The sequence below is a fragment of the Echinops telfairi genome, unplaced genomic scaffold (genome assembly GCF_000313985.2).
Source record: "Echinops telfairi isolate 266 unplaced genomic scaffold, ASM31398v2 ScPeMD7_7409;HRSCAF=8447, whole genome shotgun sequence".
NCBI lineage: Eukaryota > Metazoa > Chordata > Mammalia > Afrosoricida > Tenrecidae > Echinops > Echinops telfairi.
In genome coordinates, this window is record NW_022111309.1 from 17,055,114 (window position 1) to 17,066,646 (window position 11,533).

An 11,533-nucleotide genomic window follows, 5' to 3' on the forward strand; every position below is an offset into this window, starting at 1 on the left:
AAGGCCTGGTGTGCCGTTTTCATAAAGACGACAACAAAGAAACCCTATGGAACAGGTACCATGAGTCGGGAGAACTGGATGGCAATAAGTCTGCTTCAGTACCCAGCCTGCAAAGGGTGCTGCTTGGCCCTGCTCCATGGAGCTGAAGCAAGAGGGCCCTCCAGCAAGTGAACAGGAGAATGGAGGCCCCTTGCTCCTTGTCAAAATGCTGGAACATTTGGCAAACCACTGCTGCAAATATCACTTCCCTTCTTTGGCTAAGTCACAACTCCATCTCATCCCAGGCTGGCTCTCTCACTTGACCTCCTTCCGCACCTTGGTGGGTGGGCCTATCTATCCTTAAAACCAAACGCCTTGCTACTGAGCCAATTTTGGCTCGTGGTGATCCCAGGGAGGGTCTCCCTTGGGGTAGCTGGTGGGTTTGCACCACCGATCTTGCTTTGCCAATGCCTAACCCACAGAGCCAGCAGGGCCCCTTCTGTCCACCCTTAAAGTAAAGGATTGCATTTCATGTCAATCAAGTGTTCTATTCCTGGCCAAGCACATGCCGTTGTGCAAGCAGAAGCGTTTTCGGGCTCGTCGAATTTTAGAACTGGGCCTGGTTCCATGGACGGCTGGTGGCGAGTGGGTGGGGAACCAGTCTTGATGGAATGCCTACTGAGTTCCAGCCACTGTGTTTATTAGAGTTGCTTAATTTTCGCATCAAGTATTATTGTTACCCTGGGTTCACGAGCAGAAAAGAACGGGGCTTGCCCAAAGCCATACGACCAGTCCCATCAGTGCGCGCCAGCAGGAGGCTCATTTCTAGCTCTGACTCCCGGGACTAGTTCTTCTCACCACTCTCCGCTGTGGACAATAGCCAAAGTCCACACTGCCGGGCACGGTGCTCTCCCCCTGAAAGCAGGAAGGGGCCTCAGACGGCTGCCTCCACACCCTTTCCTCTCCTCACTGGGTGACTCACGACCCATCCATCCACCTCCTCGCCCGGCTGGACCCTCAATCTCGCCCCCTGTGTCCCGAACTACAGGTGAGTCAGCCGGCCGGTCTGGCCCCACCCGAACCTCGCAGTTAAGCCGCCAGCCAATCTCCCTGCTCCCAACTCCCCCTGGACGTCTGACCTCAAGGCTCCAAACCAAGCAGAGGTCACAATTGTTCCTCTGCACCCCGCCCAGCCGGCATCAAACACAATCCACCTTGCAGCCACCCTCTCTTTTTCCCCAGGTTCGCTCCGGGCACGCTGGCCCAATCGCATCTTAGCTCACGGGCGAGGGACGTCAAAAGCAACCAATTGTCTAGGCGATCCCCGCCAAGGGCCCCGCCTTCATCCTGAAGAGCGGCTCCGCTGACCAATGGACAACTCTCCGGGCGCAATGAGGCTGCCGGGCTAGTAGAGGAGCGGCTGGGCCGCCCAATGAACGGACTGGTTCCGTGGTAAGGGGCGTGGCATGACCGGTTGTCAGGGGCGTGGCCTCAGTTGCTCGGGCGGGGCCGGTAGCGGCGGGAGCAGCGCTGGCCAGGGGTTCCGGCTGCATTTCCATGAGCGCGGCTGGCAGCCGCGGAGCTGCAGGAGCTGGACTGAGGGCGAGCTGGGGTGCTGTAGGCAACCACGCACAGGTAAAGTCACGGGCGAGCGAGCTCCGTGAAGCCGGGATCGTCCCCTGGATCCGTTGGCCCGAACCCCTGTGCCCCGCGGTCTCCAGCGCCGGGGTTGCTCGGCCCTTCGCGTCGCAACCTGCGCGCTCCGGCTACCCGGGGATCCTCCGTGTTTGTCACCTGGGGCCGCGGGGACCCGAGGGCCGGCTCGCCCACTGGCAGGTGACAGCCCGAACCGCGGCGGTGGCAGGCGGAGATGCCTTCCTGAAGGCCCTTTGTCCCCTTCCTACCCCAGGAAACGAGGTTGGGGACAACCCCAACCTCGGCCTCTCTTGCTGGCTGTCCCCGCAGCGGTGCGCACTCTTGGGATGTGAGGGCTCTGGGAGGGCTGTGCAGGCCCAGGCTTGATGAACGCAGTCGGTCCGGGACCCGCATCTGGAAGGAGAGGGCCGAGGCACCTGATTATAGCCCGGGCTCTACTAGGGACCCCAGCGTTCCAGAGATCCAGGGGCGCACACAGGACCAATGGGTTCAAGTTTCAGGGAGGCAGCTTTTGATCCACTTGGAGGCGCACTTACTGAGCCTAGCCTGGACCCAAGCACTGTTTCAGTGCTTCGTAGGCTTCCCAAGCAGCGTAGGAAGCTGCCTGCCAGGAGAGGTAGCCAGCACCTTGACCTTGGAAGTGGCCAGGCAGAGGTGGAATGACAGCGACCTGTCAAGGATAGTTGGAGAAGACTGTGAAGGAGGGATTGCATGACCCACCTGAGGCCCTTCTTCACTTACAAATTCACTCTGCCTGACCTTTAATACCATTGGAGATGCATACTTCGGGGGTTCTTTGAGTTGAAAGTAGGTGTTGAATTCCCCTCATAATGAATTTTGAGGTCTCAGTTCATAAGAAGAGGCTAGAAGAGGTTTGTTTATTCAACCATCAAGAAACTCCATCGGAGCCACTGGCGGACTGCTGCTGTTAATCTCCTTCCCAACTCATCTGCTGTGTTTGCAGCGCCACTTGTTCCCAGCTTCCCCCGAATTCCAGTAACCAGATCCAAAGGCAGGTTCCCAAGACAGACTCCCGAGAGCACCCCCAAGCTAGTAGGTTTGTCAGAGTTGATGCAATCTGTACCCAGAGCTTCCAGGGGCCATTTCATTGCAGCAGAATCCAAAAGAGAAACCAAAGCGCCCGCCCTCCCCTTCACTACCTTCCCTGTCTGCCTGAATCAAGAGGACATCAGGACGCTCTGAAGGTCAGGAAGCAGAGAGAGGGTCTGAATGCGGCTTGCGGCCGGCCGGTCTTAGGATGAATTCACTATTGGCTAGCTGGTCAGAGAGCAGATGGCGCCAGCCAGGTCCTGCTCATTGTCAGCAGGGATTTGTGGCATTTTCAGAAGACATCTTAGTGTTCATCTACTTGTCTCCCCAGTGCATGGGGGCGGGAAACAGGCGAGGAGAGGTCACAGGGCTGGTTGGTCATCATCACAGAGCCATGACTAAAGGATCGGTCTTTGATCCTGGGTCTGGCCAAGCATGACTTGAATTTCCATTCCTAGCGTAGAGTTAGCTCACTCGCAAACCCAGGTGCTTAAAGTGCTAGGGGAACCCAGAGAGGCTGGGCGGATTGATTTGGGCATTGGGTGCTGAGTTTGTCCCCCAGCTCTGCCTCTTACTGGCTATGTAACTTCAGGCAAGTCCCCTAACCTCTCTGGGTTAAGGGTGTCCTCACTTATCAAGCAAGGATCACGCTAGTACCTGCAGTCAAAGGTTATTTTGACGATTACACGAGTTACTATCTCGGAAGCAATTAGGACAGCACCCGGTACATTATAATGACTCAGTAAATATTTGCTAAATGTGGTTGGTGTTCCATTGCCCTTTTGTTGTTATTCTGGGGGCATTTCATTGAGTGTCAGGTGAAACTTTGCCTAGCAAATTAGTTTCCCATTCAGTTCTTACACAGACGCCTCTTGACGTTGGCTGTTGTCCCTGCACTGTGTCAGCACTCCCCTGTCCCACCCTCCCTTCCCCATGCCCACCCCTCCAGCTTCCCTTTGGTTCTGGCCACATGTTGCCAGTTTGGACACCTGTAGTTGATTGTTCTGATTGATCTTCATGGGTGGTACTGATTATTTTATAGACCGATCTATTCTTTGGCTGAAAGGTGGCCTGTGGGAGTGGCGTTAGTCCCAGGTTAAAGGGTCTCATAGGGCAATAGTTTCAGGATTCTCCCAGGCGTTATCCGATCAGTAGGTCTGGTCTTTATTTTATGAATTTGAATTTTGTTCAAGTTGATCTCCCACTCTTCCTGAGACTTCAGCTGCCGTTCCCTTGCTCAGAGTGATCAATAGGGGTAGCTGGGCACCATCTAGTTCTTCTGGTCTCAGGCTGTGGTTTTTTGTGATTGTTGTTGTTATTTGGGGGTTTGTTTGTTGTTCTCAGTCTGTGGTTTTATGGGCCATTAGCCCTGTGGTCTAATCACTTTCTTTCTTCTCCTTTGTTCCAGGCAGGATGATAGTTATATCTTAGATGGCTGTTCCCAGCTTTTGAGACCCCACATGCCACTCCCCAAACCAGGATGCAGAATATTCTCTTTATGAACTGTATTAGGCCAGTGACTTAGATGCCACCACCACCCCCAGACAATGCTCCCTGTCTGTTGTTTTTTTGTGTACTTTTCTTTCTCTCCATAATTGCTATCCAAGATTTCTTTTCAGTAGCTTATTTTGTTTATTCCTTTGTTTCCCTGTTTACTCCCCCCACTCAACACCCTCCCCCCAACACACAGTGCTCTTAAAACATATCCCCTATTTCATTTTAGCCCAGATGTCTGTGGAGTTTTCCAAGACACAGCATTTCCTTTGTTGTTCTCCCATCCTTTATTGAATCAGGTAACCCAGTCCCCTCACCCGTGGTTATCACACCCTTTTCAGACTCCACGTCTTTTTTATTCTCTTAGACTCTTAGAGAAAGAGTCTAATGATAAGCCAACTCCCTGACGATCCCAATCCCCATGGCGTCCTTCCAAGTATGGATCCCTTCCCTCAGTCTAGCCTCCCTCTCCAGTTGTCAGTGTGATGTAGCCTGATTATAAATGGATGAACATTTTTAGATTAAGATTTCATGAGCTGCTGTATTAAGTGCTTTTCGGAAGTTCGGGGATCATGTGTCAAATGCATTTAAGCAAGCTACTTAGTCATTCAAGCAGGGCATCGCCAGCCTGGTGTGGCTGGAGGGAGTGTGGGGCCGTCTGGCCTGTCCATTGGTTTATCCGTATTCATTCTGGGTTTTTCTAGGACTTGACCTAAGTCAGATGGCCAGTGCAACGGGATTATCTTTCTCCTCTCGTATGAGTCAGAAGGGACCCATCTCTGGACTTTCACCTTCATATCCTTTTGGTGACTAGCTAACAGCCAAACTCACTGCCAAGGAGTTGGGTCTGACTCATCGCAACCCTGTGGGTTTCTGGACCGTGACGCTCCGCGGCAGCAGAAAGCCTCATTTTCCTCCCTCGGAGCCGCTCTCGTTGTTGTCAGTCCCTGACTTCCCTTTTAATAAGGAGTTTAGTCAGCACGACTGACTTCTGTTCTCACCTGCTTCTAGACTGCACCATCGAGCACGATTCTTGGGTGGGCACATTCTTTCCCCTCGTGTTTCTTGAAGAGTTGATTCCGAGTCTTGGTGTCTTTGCTTCAGGCCGTTCTGGTGAAAGCTCAGCCACTTTAGAAGAACTGGTGTTGAGTCTTCGCTGTGTATTAATAGGAGCCCCCTTTCCGCTCGGCAATCCTCTTGTTTTTCTTAGTTCACACGTCTGCTGGTGACAGGGTCACATCTGTTCCTCTATCGCTGTCTCCTGGGAAGCTGGGTGATTTCCCGCTGCTGTGACCCAGGGCACCTGCCCAGAGCCTGGGACGGTTCCTTTGGTTCCACAGAAAGAAAACTGGCAGAGCCTGCCTTAGTTTGTGCCTAAACCGGGTCTTTGGAAAAGTCCTGGCAGAGAGAGACTTTGGGTATCATGGGCTTCCGTGTGGCAGGCCTGCTGTGAGTTCCTGCTTGCTCAGAAGGTGCAGGCATTTAGTGGGTTGTGAGAACTCCTTGACCATGTTAGAGTGTAGATGACACGAAGCATGAAGAATTTACGCTTTGCTCTTTCATCCAGGGCTGAACTATCCCCAGAAAGAGAGCTCTGGAAGAGCAGGCTGCCTCCTGATGGGGCCTGCCATTAGGGAGGTACAGCCCTGGCGTTGGGGTCAGCTGTTTTGGTTGGCTGGGTGGCTAAGGAATGTTTTACCTCTGTGCTGCGAGGTCCATGTTGATACATGCCAAGTCAAAATCAAAACCAAACTCATGGTCATGGAGTGGATTCCAACTCGGCGTGACCCTATAGGACAGAGTAGGACTCCCCCGTGGGTTGCTGGACGGTCAGTCTTTACAGGAGTAGAGGAAGAAATCATCCTCCTTTTCCCTCGGAGCAGCTGATGGTTTTGAACTGGTGGATTTGTGCTTAGCCCAATTTTAATCCATCCTGGTGCCCATGGCCATTTCCCTAAGGAGCTTTTTCCTGTCTGAGAATTAATTTTGTTCTTGTTCTTACTTTATTCCAGGGCATCATGGCTCGGGGTTAAACCTTTTCTGTTTATCAAAGGGCTGGTGTGGACAGAAGATGAGATGGCTGTTGCCCAGGAGGCCTGTGTAGTTGGGCACAGGGCTTGTTACACCAGACCCAGCCTCCAATTTTGTTGTTGTGGCAACAGTTAGCCAGCAGCCAGGTGGGGCACTTACTAGAGAAATGGAGCATTTGGTACCCTTGGGTTTGCCTGGTTTCTGATTTCCCTTTGTTGTCTGTAAGAGGAGGGTCATTAGGTTCCGGGAAGGGAGAATCTGATGCGTGCCAGCAGCACCATCAGCCGGATTAACAAATGCATCTGGCTCACTGCCTAAAAACTACTTTATTGAATTGTTTTGATTCGGTTAAAAGATGTTTATGGTTTTCATGCCCTTTTTAAAAAAAATAGGTAACAATAGGTAACACATTCACATGGTGAAGGAACGCATTCAAAAGACAGACGGTTAGGCAGAGTAAGTAAGTCTTTCCACCCTGCTCCCTGTCCCCTAAGCTTGCTCTTCACCCCGCACCTCCCAAGACTCTGGATTCAGCTATGAGCCACTTCACGGAGCCCTGCTGGTGCCGTGGTTAAGAGCTCCCCTGCTAACCAAAAGGTTGGCTGTTCCAACCCACCAGCCACTTCACAGGACAAAGATGTGACCGTCTGCTCCCACAAAAATCAAGCCAAAAAATAAAACCAAGCTCCGTGCCCCTGAGTCAGTTCCAACTCAGCCACTCTACCAGACAAAGGACAACTGCCCCAGAGGGTTTCCGAGGCTGTACATTTGTATAGGCATCGACTGCCACCTCTTTTTCCTAGATAGCAGTTGGTGGATTTACCCTGCTGACCTTGTAGTGAGCAGCCTAGTGCTACCAGGCTCCTTCCACAAAGATTCAAACCTTGGTCAGAGGTCCACAGTGAGTTGGAATCCATTTGGTGGCAGTGGGTTGCAAGCAACTTAATGAAGAATATCCTGTCCTCCCTTTTCAGACACACAGCAAATTTCCCAATGGCGTGTACAGTGGACTGGGAGGTTTAGACCACCAGCTTTCAGGTTAATAGTCAAGCACATTCCACTTAGAACCCTCAGTGAGGTGGTCACTTCTGTCACATCGATTCCAACGGAGAGTGGCCGTTGAGGGCAGCACAGAACTGTTGCTGTGGGTTTCTGAGATGGTAATGCTTTACAGGAGTAGAAAACCTTGTCTTTCTCCCACAGAGTGGCTGGTGGGTTTGAACTGTTGACCTTTTGGTTCACAGCCCAACTCTGTAACCGTTATCCCACCAGGACTCCTTTCAGATACTAAGAACCAATTCTGTTTGGGCGGCAGTTCCACGCGGACCTGGTACAGCATGGTTGTGGGCGTTTGGGGCAGATGCATTTCTTTACCATGGAGCTGTAAGCCTGAAGACACTAGATGAGAGCTTTTCCTTGGGCAGCCTGTGAAGAGGGTGGTGTGACCAGAAGGAGCTGCTTGGGGCCTTGGGGCCTTTCACCTTGCTCTGTGGGAGGAATGTACTGGATTTGCCAGGAAAAGCTTGCTGTGTTTTCTCTTGGTCTCCAGAGCAGCCTCCGCCCTCCCTGACTCCTTCCCAGCATTTCTGATCCCCTCTCCAATTGGTCTTCGCCCTTCATCCCAGGCCTTCCTGTTGGGCTGCCCCGCCCCCTTTCCCTCTCGCTCCCCAGGCAGTGCCAGCACTCATGCCTGCTCCTCAGGGAAGCATCTTTCCCAAACCTGAACCTCCTCTGGCAGGCATGTCCCCGGTTCTCCAAGTCTCCTCCAGGGTCTGCCCCTGACACAAGCCTTACACCAAATAAAGACTTCTAGAGAGAACTCGGGTGCTTCGTATTCAAATCCCCAGTGGCCTCACCTGGTTCTCAGTGGTCACACGGATTTCCCTGTGCTCTGAGGGCTCTCCTAGGGTCATGCTTGTCTGGGCCATGACCTCACAAAGACACTCAGTGTTCTTTGTCTTCTGAGTTGTGCTGTGTGTGTCTCTCTCTCCAAGGGGGCCTACATCTTGCTTGTTTTTAACCTTTGACTCTGATGTGGAGTCACCTTGGCCTTGAATTGTGCTTCTTCGGGATGTTAGCCAGCCAGTGCAGTCCAGAGTCATTGCTCTCTGGTCCGTTCTCTGCGGTTGGGTGTCCACAGGCTCATCCAGCGGCAGCACAGACACCGTGTGATGGAGGGGAGGAGAGGGACGTGGTGTGGTCAGTGTGCCCTGTCTAGTTCCTCTAATGCAGTGGGTCTCCACCTTCCTCATGCCGCCACCCTTTCATGCAGTTCCTCATGTGGTGGTGACTCCCCCAAACCATAAAATTATTTTCATTGCTACTTCATCACTGTCATTTTGCTAGCATTATGAATCGGGTGACCCCTGTGAAAGGGTCATTGGACCTCCAGAGGGGTCGCGACCCACAGGTTGAGAACCGCTGCTCTGGGGTAAAGGGAACAGATGCTCTGAAAAGCATCCCTACCTGTGTACACGTGGAGTTTGCATATGCTTCATTTAGCCATGCCAAGGAGGGCGGTAAAGAGGAAAATCCAGGAAGGCCAATGTAAGATTACCAAATTTCAGTGTTTCCAGTGAGGGCCTTTCGTCTACCACCGCTGCCAATCCATTTAAGAAAAACGATTTTAACACCAAAACTGTCAGGAGGTCAGTCTCTCAGAATAAGGAGCAATCTTCTGGACAGAACACACTTAGACTGCCAATGGGGTCAGTCAATGGAAATGGAATCCCATCGAAAGTGCTTGGGAGGGCCAGAGGCAAAGGAATCTCTCCAAGGCTGATTCTACCCCTTCCGAGCTTTTAAACCGTGCGGGCCACTCTCGCTGGGAAGCCAGGCCATTCATTGGGACCAGCCAGCCTGACATCGCTGTGTGTTTGTGCGCCCAATCTTTCAGGTGGTGTAAACTGCACGGTGAGGGTGCAATAAGGTGAGCTGATATTGGAAGTTGGGCTTGGGCTTTGCGGAGCCTGGATCAGTGCCCCCTTGTTGGGGACTGGGGACTCCTGTGGCGGGCCTCCCGACTTCGGTGGAATTGACCAGGGCCCTTTCGTGTGCTCACCTCAGTTTGCAGACACGGAAACCGAATCACTGAGCCCGTGCTGTGAGAGGGTGGCTCGGGTGGGTTCTGGTTTCTGAGACGTGCATGACCTCGCATCTGCGTCCATGTGCCACTCTCTGCTCTCCTGTTGCAGCCAGGACGTGCCCGCCCGGTGTTGTGGGCTGAGGGGATGTGCCGCCGTCCGTTGAGTTCTTACTAAGTTGAGAACAAGGACGTGGTGATTGCCTGTTGATGATAGTCAGGAAGATGGAAAAGGCCCGTCCTGGATCATTGTGATACCCGGTTTGTGTCGGGGGTCAGCCACACACACAGCCACAGTGCCTCCCAGCCCAACCTGCCCCATTTGCAGGTGAAATTCTGATGCATCTGGAGCGAGGGGGAAACCCCACTGAAGAGAAAACTCTAAAAGATTTGATCACATCCAAACCCTGGCCTGTCAATTCTGACTCCTGGCAACTTCACGTGTGGCAGTGTAGCACTGGTCCACAGACTGAAATTAGTTCCAAAGCCAATCGCCAGGCCTTTCTGTGGCACTCTCCGGTAGGTTCAAACCGCCAACCCTTGGGTCAGCAGTCAAGCCCAAACTGTTTGTGCCACCAGGGCCCATGGATAGGGTCAGGTGACTGCCAAACGATGCCACAGAGCACTGTCAAGTGAGGGCCGCAGCCATAGACCCAGCAGCAAAAGGGACAGGGCACCACCACATCACACTGCAAGCGGGCTCCAGACCCTGCCCCAGACAGACAAGCAGGCTCTCGGACCCTGCCCCAGACAGACCAGCGGGCTCTGGACCCTGCCCCAGACAGACCAGCCGACTCTCTGCCCCTGCCCCAGACAGACCAGCCGGCTCTCAGACCCTGCCCCAGACAGACAAGCAGAGTAGGTCTGAAAACAAATATCAACCCTTCACATTCGCGTCCACCTGAGTTACTGGGTGACTATTTGTATTTTCTCAGCTTGTAAACTATTTTGATCTCCATAATTGTGATGGGGCCCTGGTGGCGCGGTGGTTATGTGTTGGGCTGCTAACTGCAAAGTCAGCTGTTCAAAACCACCAAGTCCTCCTCAGGAGAGAAACAGGGCTTTATACTCCTGTGAAGAGTTACATTCTCGGAAACTCACAGGGGCAGTTGTAGCCTATCCTATAGGGTTGCTATCCTGTCCCATGTGAGTCGGTGTTGTATCCTGTCCTATAGGGTTGCTATCCCGCCCTATAGGAGTTGGCATTGACTCCGCAGTGAGAGTTGTTCTTTAAGAATTAAAAACCAAACCAACCCCCCCACAAACAAACCAGTAATTCCTTACTACCATCAAATATATAGTCATTGTTCTAACTTCCATTGGTTTTAAAATGTCATAAGAACTTTTTCTGGCATTTCTTTTCTGTTTGTTTCAAAAAGTTCAGATTGAAATATGGCTCACTCTGTATGTGTCAACATTTATGACATGTCAGGAAAGACCGTCATCCTGGAGAAGGACATCATGCTTGGTAAAGCGGAGGGAGGGGCAGCAAGACCGAGGAAGGCCCTCAAGGAGATGGACGGCTGCAGTGGCTGCAACAATGGGCTCAGGCCTGGGAATAATTGTGAGGATGGGTAGGATTGGGCAGTGTCTCTTTCTGTTGTGCATACGGTCATGTGGGTCAGCACGAACTCGATGGCACCTGAGAGCAGCAATGTCATTTTTGTCTCCTTCTAAACTGCAGGTCCCTTCCCCCATGGTTTCTGCTGTTCATCCCCCTGGGGATGAGGGGGGTTGGGGTGGGGGTGGTTATGTGTTGATCATTGCTATCAGTTCCCTCCTCCTTCCCTCTGCTCACCCTCTTTCCCCCACCCTCCTGGTATTGCGACTCCCATTTCTGTTCCCAGATTCCATATGCCGTGAGCTGTCATCTCCTATCTGTACCTGTGGACATGATCCGGCCTCGCCCGCAGTGAGAGGCAGCGGTGGGGTCTTGATAGTGGGGGGTGAGGAAGCCTCAAGGAACCAGAGGAGTATTGTGTGTTTCATCGGTGCTCCTGATTGACTCATCCCTTCCTTGTGATCCTTCTGTGAGGGCATGTCCTGTTGTCTACAGATGGGGTTTGGTTCTCTGCTCCCCTCATGCTCGACAATATGGTTTGTTTTGTTTGTTTGTTGGGGTCTTCTGATGCCTGTTAACCTGATCCTGTTGATCCCTCATGATCGCACAGGCTGGTGTGCTTCTTCCATGTGGGCTTTGTTGCTTCTCTGCTAGATGGCCGCTTGTTTACCTTCAAGCCT

General features: G+C 52.4%; 1 protein-coding gene across 1 annotated transcript in view; it reads left to right on the forward strand.

Moving 5' to 3' along the window:
* The first annotated feature begins 1,533 nt into the window (after nt 1-1,533).
* The window catches only part of ABHD2 (abhydrolase domain containing 2, acylglycerol lipase), a 127,873-nt gene continuing 117,873 nt past the window's right edge, over nt 1,534-11,533 (forward strand). The window contains exon 1 of the mRNA XM_004709872.3: nt 1,534-1,614. The gene's annotated coding sequence lies outside the window, so the exon portion shown is untranslated. The remainder of the gene's footprint in view (nt 1,615-11,533) is intronic.